We start from the raw sequence: 9,968 nt of genomic DNA on the forward strand, positions 1-9,968 counted from the left end.
ACCCCATGATGGATGTGTCATCAGGGGTCAAAGTTCTTTCACACTGTAAACACATATGTCCGCCGGGCGAACAGCGGCAATAGTCCGCCGATCAGGCGAATCGCGAACACGCAAAATTTGCCGCAAACCGACCGCCGGGCGAACAGTTCGGCCATCCCTACTCCTGGTAATGATATGTGAATGTATGTAACATAGTCGATTCTTATGGCTGTATTTTCCTCTACATTGAGCCCCTTGGTCTGGTGGCGGCTCACATGTGCCTCCGCCTATCTCCTGAAATTCCTCGGATTCCAGGGGCTAGGACATCTGAGATGAGATCCTCTGATATTTTCCAACATCTGTTGGCCCTCCTAGTTCCCAGGGTTTCCTTCTCCCCCCTGGGTCCTTTTATTTCCGCTGGGAGAACCCCCATTTCTCTATCTCCCCTCCCTCCCCAGGTCGTTTATTTTCACAATACTAACGATGATGTCTTTAACAGATGCTTTGGAGCTCTGCAATCTGATCACACATAACCCCAAATTGCTCAAGGAGGCTCCAAATGGTTGTTCCGTCATCAGAAGATGTCTCCACTTGGTAAATGATGGTGAATGTTAATATGATTATCCCCTCTGCTCCCATGGCTAGCCTAACTCTAAACACTTTGCGTTTTGCCTCACACAATGTGCAGAGTTTGAACTCCCCAATGAAACATAAGAAAATCTTCAACTTCTACAAATCCCTTAAACTGGATATTATTATGCTCCAGGAGACACACTTCCCGGTTCGGTACAGCCCCAACTTCCTTCACAGATTGTTCCCTAAATTTTTCGTCCCAAATGCAGAAAATAAAACTAGAGGAGTTGCCAGCATAGTATCCAAAATCAGCCCGTTCAATTGGATCTCAGACATCAGAGACTCAGAAGGCAGATTTATTTTAGTTAAAGGCACTATAGAAAGGCAAATTTATTCCCTAGTTTCCTATTATGCGCCAAATAAAGGTCAGGCAGGGTTCTTTGCCCATCTTTTCCGCACCCTCGATCCCATTTTAGAGGTCCTCAGAGACGACTCGAATGTCACCTTTGATCAGGGTCTAGATAGGTCAAAGCCCCAGGGACAACAACTAACTCCCCCACTTAAGGTTAGTCACAAAATAGCTAAGCTGATTCCTACCCAGGGCCTAACCGATGTATGGAGAGAATTTAACCCAAATTTAAGAGATTACACACACTACTCTGCCCCACATAACACATTCGCCAGGATAGACCACATTTTAGTGTACACCCACGCAATTCCCGCAGTTACCCAATCCCGAATCAAAGACAAGATGCTCTCATAACTAGCATTAGTTAAAATATTGAAATTAACACATAGTTCGGCAATAGACAGTAAAACAGCTGAGATGAATTACAAGTGCCTTACTAAATGGTATAATACTCCGGATAAGACTGCGAAATACCAACAGGGAAGATCGGCTGAGTATTGGAGAGGCTGTAAAATCATAGGAACAATAGCACATTTATGGTGGTGATGCCCAAAAATTAAAATCTATTGGGGAAAGATCTTGTAAAAGATAAGAGAAATAACTAAAATAAGTGTGAAGGCGGATCCTTGGATTGTACTTTTTCATGCTACAAAGAACGACGTAAAACAATATCAAGAAACTATAATCCCACACCTCCCGCAGCGAAAAAATTAATTCCTAAAAATTGTCAGGAAGTGGAAAGTCCAACGATGTGGGAGTGGGTAAATGCAGTCGAAGAGACATACAGGATGGAAAAGCTAAGTAGTGGAGATGATAATAAAAGAGAAGCAGTAATAAAAAAAATGGAAATGTTGGAAAGATTTTAAGAAAGATTGGAGTTATGCAGAATACTTAAGACCAAAATAGAATTTATACGGGAGGAGGATAAGAAGAGAGGGAAAAATACTGACATATAACCAGGGAAAGGGTGGGAGATGGGGATTGGAAATAATAAAAAGATGTATGATGAATAAAAGATTTGTATTTAATAAGGAGAAGATATTCATTGATATTGATATCCCAAAAAAAAAAAAAAAGTGATAAGCTACAATGATGTGAAGACGAAAGGAGACAATGTTGAACGGAAAGTTGATTTACGTCTCTCTAGAGAATTCGCTGATGTGGCTAAAAACAAAAAACAAAAACTAGCATTAGTAACCATGTCCATTAAACTTTCATCCCCACGATCAGGGCTAAAACCCTGAAGACTAAATGAATCCCTTCTAACAGATCCGATTAGAGTCACCATGCTCAAAAAATCTCTGTCAGAATACTTCAAATTAAACAAAGCAGGGGACGCTTCAATGGAAACAGTTTATAAGGGAATACTTATTAAGGTTACCAAAAGATATACGGTACTAGGTTAAAGGTCTAAGATAATATGCTTAGGCGTGCATTTCACTAAGTTCAGAATTAAGATGCAAGATGTTGACATATTAGGATGCATCTGTCTGCGGTAAGAGGTACAAAGCTAAGATAGGACTGGTTACGCAAGAATATGGTCAGTCAGCAGATGTTGAAATGACGAAATAACTATCAGAAGACTGTATTTCACCTTTGACTTAGATAATGTCATGAGTTTAAGAAAAATGTCGATGTATGTATGAATTACCTGATTGGTTAAACCACAGGGCTGTCCTTCTGCTCAAACTAAATAAAACTGTTGTGTGTGCTTCAATAGGCACATTCATTATTCACGTACAATAGTGTGTATGTGTAATGTTTTGTCCACCGGTGAAAGGGACCTCCGCCCTTCAATCCTAGCCTAGGCTACCAGGGGTTACTTACAGAAGACGAGCAACCTAACAGTTTTGGTACCAGCAAAGTGGGGTTCGTCTCGTCTTGCGACAGGTAAGTCACTTTACTCTTTTTTACCTGATTGGTGAATGGTGTAAACACTTACTCTGTCCGGGCGGCCGCTACGAACTTAGTTTAAAATTAAAAGAAGTAACTGTGCCTTCGCGGTGGACTAGGCTGGTCCCTCGGGAGGTTAAAAGGGCTCGCAAGGAATTTATAGGTTTAGGGGAGTCCGACTAGGTTGGTCTGACTTAAAACTATTGGTGATAGTATTTTTAACACGGGAAGTAGTAGATTACGCCCGTGACAAAGGGATTGGTGGAGTGGACGCCCATTTGAAAAAATTTTTTTTTTTTTTAAAAAAGTGCACTATAAATTGATAAATGTATTGCAATACGGTTATGTCATGTCTTAAAGTATATTAAGAATATGTCTGTTTCTCTCTAGGTACACGTGTAAGTATATAGAGTATAAGTTTTAATATAGAGTATAAGGAAAATAATTGTTGTTGTTTAAATAAGTGCAGAATATGAGGAGCCCTCTTGTAGTGACATAGTATCCGCCTGCCCCCATTGCACGTTAGGTCTACTCTTCCTAAGAATAGATGACAAGTGGATTTTACTGACCACCAGACCAGGGGGGTTCTCTTGCAGACTTGGTGTAAGAGGGGTAAATACCGCCACCAGGAAAAATTTACCCTTCATCGTATATTAAGGGTAAATCTTCATAGTTTTATATAAGTCCATCTGCCCCAAATAAGATCAGGGATCCTACTCCCAGACCAGAGACCGGATTGTTGGACAAACCGGGTGTTATCACCTGTGTCCTGCCACTAGACACACACTGCCCAGACTACTAGATGGGGAATACTGCAGCAACCCAAGCCATGGCCACCCCATCACCCTATGAATTTGTCAGTAATATGATCCCTGGCCCCCAGGTAGAACCATTTTGGACACAAGTCCGGGAAAGGTGTCAGCAATTGGGAATCCATGACCCAGGACCCCAAGGTCCTTGTTCAGAGGAAGACTGGCAAGAAGTCAGTAAAATTTGTCAGGTACATAAGCATTCTTATCCTCCCTGCAAAGGGGCTGACCCACAATACATGAAGGATTGTTTCTGTGCATGGAACAAATGCCTTGGAAAATATAGGCAATTGTGGACAGCAAGGACATTGGAAATCCCAGTGCCCTTATAGGACTGGACAGATTAGAGCAAGAGGCAGAGGCAGGGGATTTAACCCCCAGACCCGCCCACAGTATCCCCGTTATCTGCCATACCAGAACCCTCGTCAACCACTACCCCAATATCCTACACAGCCACAAATAATGCACCGAGGGAAACTCTGTTGGTATTAATGGGACACCTGTCACCCATCCCATCACTCCACCACTGACTGTAGCCACTCCAGAAGGACAGAAATTATGTACCCAAACTTTTGCCGTCTTGTCCTCATGCCCTGTGCCCCTTATGGGACGGGACCTCTTGGCACAACTGTGTATTACCATTAAGTTTAATAAAGAAGGTTCCCTTACCGCTAGTTCACCATTATGTGACTTACATGGCCCTAAGCGACATGCACACAGAGGGTTCCCAAAAAGACATGCACACAGGAGTTTCTTTCTAATGATACCTTCCTCCCTTGACCATCACACAATTTGGGCAGAAAACAAAGGTAGTGTGGGCTTTATTAATTGCACACCATATGCACCCCAAATGCGGTCAGATGCAGGGATACAATATCAAAAACAGTATCCCCTACCCCCAGAGAAAGTCAAAGGCATCTCCCCTCAAATTAATGATTACATATCAAAAGGTATCCTGAGACCAATCATCAGTCCCTGGAACACACCCATTTACCCTGTAAAGAAGGCCAGTGGCGAGTGGAGACTCGTCCAAGACCTCAGAGCCGTAAACAAACAAGTGATTCCCCTCCCACCCCTAGTCTCAGACATCACTTATTTTTTCATGCATACCGGCAGACTCTCTATGCTACACAGTAATTGATTTAGCGAATGCTTTCTTTAGCATTCCCATTGCAGAGGAAGCCCAACCTATGTTTGCTTTCTCCTGGGCCGGGGGCCAACTAACCTGGCAAGGGTATGTAGACAGTCCAGCCGCCTTCTCTATGGTACTCAACGAGACTGTCAAGTCTTGGACTTCTGAGCGTGGGTCGGTACTAATACAGTATGTGGACGACCTGCTCCTGTGCAGTCGAACTGCTGAAGATTGTGCGGTCGATTCAACATCACTGTTACAACACCTAGCTCACGCCGGGCATCTAGCCTCAAGGAAGAAAATACAATGGTGCCAGCCACAGGTAGAATACCTAGGGTGCATTCTAAAGGAAGGGACAAGGCTAGTGTCCCCCAAACGTGCCGCAGCCCTTCGAGCTCTCAGTCCCCCAAAAGACAAGGCCGCCCTACTCTCATTTTTGGGTGCAATTGTATATTGCCGCCAATGGATCCCTGACTGTTCTCATTATGATAGTATCCTAAGAGAGGCTACTGGCTCGACAGCCCCTAAATTAATAGATTGGACTGAAGACAGACTACAAGCTTTTCAAGCTCTATTAAACAGTCTGTCAAATGCTCCCGCCCTGGGATTGGTAGACTATGGTAAAGCTTTTCAACTATACTGTGTAGTCTCGGGGACCTCTTTTGCCGCGGTTTTGACACAACAGCATGGAACAGGCTACCGCCCTGTCTCCTACCTATCTAAAAAAAAAAACTCCCCATCCAAGTACAGGGAATGCCATTCTGTCTCCAAAATCTTGCTGCCTGTGCAATGGCTGTACAAGATGCAAACAAATTAGTGCTAGGTCACCCATTGACTCTCTATACCACTCATTCAGTCACGCATCTTATTCAGAACATGAATACCCAACATATGACCTCGCAAAGACTTAGTGGTTATGAGATAACACTGATGAACACTGATAACCTCACACTCAAATATGTGCCTGCCAGCAACCCCGCTGTGCGCCTTTTGCATTCCATGTTGCGTTTACCACATGACCCAGACATTATACATGACTGTTCGGAAAAGGTTGCTGCTATTACCAGTCCCAGACCGGATCTCACTGACACCCCTATCTCAGGTGCAGAGGATGTTTTCGTTGACGGTAGCTGCTCACGTCCCTCTGACTCCACCTTTTTAACCGGTTATGCAGTTGTTCAACTACCAGACATCGTACTGGAGGCAAAATCATTACCTCCTTCTTCAGCCCAGGTAGCAGAGTTAGAAGCCCTCACTAGGGCCTGCATTCTATTCACCGGTAAAGAGGTGAACGTCTACACAGACAGTAGATATGCTTTTGGAGTGGTGCATGATTTTGGTGTGATATGGGCCAATAGAGGTTTTAAAACCGCAGACAACAAAATAATTGCCAACTCCACACAGATTAGTGCTCTCCTCCAAGCCATTCTTCTTCCAAAAAAGGTAGCCATAATTAAAGTAAAGGCACACTCCTCTGACAGCAGTCGTGTTTCAAAAGGGAATGCTCTTGCTGACAGAGAAGCTAAAAGAGCTGCTGCCTTTTCCCCTAACCCACCTGCCCCCACAACAATGTTTTTCAAGGAACACTTCGCAGCACCTAACTTTAAAACTGTTATAGCACAGATGCAATCAATGGCCACAGAAGATGATGTCCATTTTTGGACAAAGGAAGGATTGACCAAAGACCCTGAAGGTCTTTGGTCAAAAGAGGGGAAGAGACATATAGGGGCTGCACTCTCATATCTCCATGGTCCAGGACATATAGGGGCTGCCCCTTTGATCAATATATATATATGAAATCCTTTATCACCCACAAAGTGCAGGAGTAGTGGAAAGAATGAATAGGAATATCAAAGATAAACTAAAAAAGGCCACAGGAGGCACGTTGAAAGGATGGCTTGACCATCTGCCTGCTGTATTGTTCCAAATTAGGACCACACCACATGCAAGAACAAAACTATCACCCTTTGAGGTCCTCATGGGAATCCCCGCAAACATAGAATTACCCCCATTAGACCAAGACACTGATATTGACATTTATTCCCAACAGGAAATGTACGTGAAAAACCTGGTAAGTATGCTCCACGAAATAAACGAACAAGTTTCTGTCACCTTTTTTCCCTCTTCCCACAGAACCAACGCATCCCTTCATCCCTGGGGATAAAGTGCTGATCAAACAATTAGCACAAAGAAAGAGTATCGGACCGGCTTTCTCAGGACCATGGAAGGTGGAAAAGGTATCCAGGACCGCAGTGTTAACAGACCTAGGAAACACCTGGATCCACGCCAGCCGTCTTAAAAAGTGTCCCCAGCTTCCCTCGACTCCAGAGCCCCTGGCAGTGACAGAGAGCAGCAACTCCCAAGAACAAGATCTACAAGAAGTTCAGAGAGGCATAGAACAAATTTCCCTGGAAGATCCCACACCCCCTCAAAAGGACAAAACAGAGCCAACAACTGCCGGGATGAGAAACGAAGAAGAAGAACAGAACTCTTAGATAACAAATAATCAGAACTTTAAAAAAAGATGCTTTCTCCATCAGTGTCAGGGAAGGCTGTATGCCTTTGGGGTAGTCTGGTACTATTTGTATTCCTGCCCACATGGTTGATAGCTAACTGTATATATCATCCAGAAGATTTAGGTCTATTAAAAGGGATATGTGGACCACCTAAGATGAATAATACCCCCGGCCAAAGACATAGTAGAAGTATTGTACCCGTTAATGAGTCACCTAAGGGACTGACTAACAAGATGTTACTACTAAAATTCAAATATAGCTATGCTCAAAAATCTGGTTTTGAGAAATGCTGGATTTGCAGCAAGCTACATCCCAGTACAGCTAGAATCCCTCTCATGGCAGTCCCCTTGAATTTTACCCCCCTCCTTAATGGAACACCCCCTATCGTCCTAACGAATGTTACTAGGACCCGTCCAAATAAAACCCTCACTTTCCAAATTATAGGTAGAAGCCACTTCCCAGACTGGTGTTTCCGACTGGGAAACACCACAGATGGAGCCGAGGTTTGCAAACAAGCAAAACTTAACATTTCAATGACATCATTTAACAGTCCTTCTTTCTTCCATACTTCAGATCCCACCCTAAATGCCACCTTTTTAGACTTTCTTAGCTCCAGTACCAAGACTACAATACACCAATTAATGTCAATTCTGGTGCTCTCTGGCCTTTCTGATACTCTTAGGAACGTGTTCCATAAACGACCCCTAGCTCTAGGAAATACCATATATATATGCTGCGGCAAACTCTGTCACCCCTGGATCCCAACCAAACCCCAGGGGTGGTGTTACCTTGCAGCCCTGGTTCCTATCATGGGGGTATTAGGGGATAACAAGGGAAGTCACCTCCTTGAAGCCAGCATGCATCCTAGATATCCCCTTAGACACCGTAATAAACGAGAATTGTTTTTAGAAAAAGATATGGCCTGGGCATGGTTCCCTTCCTGGACAGGGTGGGGAATTGACCTAATGAAAAGATTAAATAATTACACTGGCATAATTGATGAGATTCTGGAGGAAAATTCTGATGACATAACCAAACTAAATCTAGAAACTAGGGCAATTAGGAAGCAACTAGAACTACATGAGTTGGCTATAGAAAGTATGAGTGCAGCCCTTACTGGCCTCTGTGAGACTACTGAGGATTATGAGTGCTGTACCTGGATTCATAATACCAGCATCGAAGTCCCAGACTACTATGACGTTATTGCCCAACACAGGGAAGAGGTAAATAAACTACAGAAAGAGGCAAGGAACATAGGAAAAAACTGGGATCCCTTCTCGAGCAGTTTTAGTTTTGGGGGATTAATATCTTGGCTCCGAAATGCTGCCATGACAATTGTCACTGTGATTCTCTTCATTCTATTTTTATATGCCTGTTATAAGATAATCAAATGTTTATGTAAAAAGGGAAACACGGTCGCTCCGAAGGATCTGAAACTCACTTCCATTGTTAAGGATCCAACGGTATGGTATAGAAACCAAGAGCACAAGGGTTCGGAGTATGAAGCCTGTGCTATTAAATTAGAAAAGGAATGATCATTATGTAAATCACAGAATGATCAAAGGAAGGATTATAAGGGAATACTTATTAAGGTTACCAAAAGATATACGGTACTAGGTTAAAGGTCTAAGATAATATGCTTAGGCGTGCATTTCACTAAGTTCAGAATTAAGATGCAAGATGTTGACATATTAGGATGCATCTGTCTGCGGTAAGAGGTACAAAGCTAAGATAGGACTGGTTACGCAAGAATATGGTCAGTCAGCAGATGTTGAAATGACGAAATAACTATCAGAAGACTGTATTTCACCTTTGACTTAGATAATGTCATGAGTTTAAGAAAAATGTCGATGTATGTATGAATTACCTGATTGGTTAAACCACAGGGCTGTCCTTCTGCTCAAACTAAATAAAACTGTTGTGTGTGCTTCAATAGGCACATTCATTATTCACGTACAATAGTGTGTATGTGTAATGTTTTGTCCACCGGTGAAAGGGACCTCCGCCCTTCAATCCTAGCCTAGGCTACCAGGGGTTACTTACAGAAGACGAGCAACCTAACACAGTTTAGGCAGCTCACAAAGCCGTCATTAGAGGGGAAATCATACAAATGTCCACCCAAATAAAGAGGGAAAGAATGGCTGATATTAACAGACTGGAGAGGTTTACGCCATTAAAATCTAAGCACAAGCAAAACCCATCCCAGGCTAACATCTCAAAACTAGACAAAATTAAACTGGAACTTAACTTGGCCCTCACTGCCCAAGCTGAAAAAAGTATAAGGTGGAGCAAAAATAAGTATTATACACAAAAGGACAAGATTGGGACCGTGCTGGCAGCCAAATTATCCCCTAGAATACATCTTAGCACAGTGCCACAAATCAGAATTCCCGGTCATGGTCTAACCACCAACCCAGTGAAAATTTTGGATGCCTTACAATCCTTCTACACAACACTATACACAGCTGACCCGCCTAAATCCCCTGAGGTCATGGGTTCCTTCTTAGACAAGATACCTATTCCACACATAACTCAGGATCATAGAGATCTGTTAGAGGCAACCTTCACAGAAGAAGAGGTCTAGACATCATCAAGGGCCTAAAAAGTGTCTCTGCCCTGGGTCCTGATGGATTGTCTAACCCCTATTATAAATCTTT

General features: G+C 43.1%; 1 long non-coding RNA gene across 1 annotated transcript; it reads left to right on the forward strand.

Moving 5' to 3' along the window:
• The first annotated feature begins 2,320 nt into the window (after window positions 1–2,320).
• Window positions 2,321–9,270, forward strand: LOC143934532 (uncharacterized). Its single transcript, XR_013263286.1, has 2 exons — window positions 2,321–2,851; window positions 6,929–9,270. It is a non-coding gene; the product is annotated as an uncharacterized LOC143934532 (long non-coding RNA).
• Window positions 9,271–9,968: the final 698 nt, after the last annotated feature.

Source organism: Lithobates pipiens, unplaced genomic scaffold (assembly GCF_037356315.1).
Source record: "Lithobates pipiens isolate NorthernLeopardFrog02 unplaced genomic scaffold, aLitPip1_a1.2 Scaffold_10, whole genome shotgun sequence".
Taxonomy (NCBI): Eukaryota; Metazoa; Chordata; class Amphibia; order Anura; family Ranidae; genus Lithobates; species Lithobates pipiens.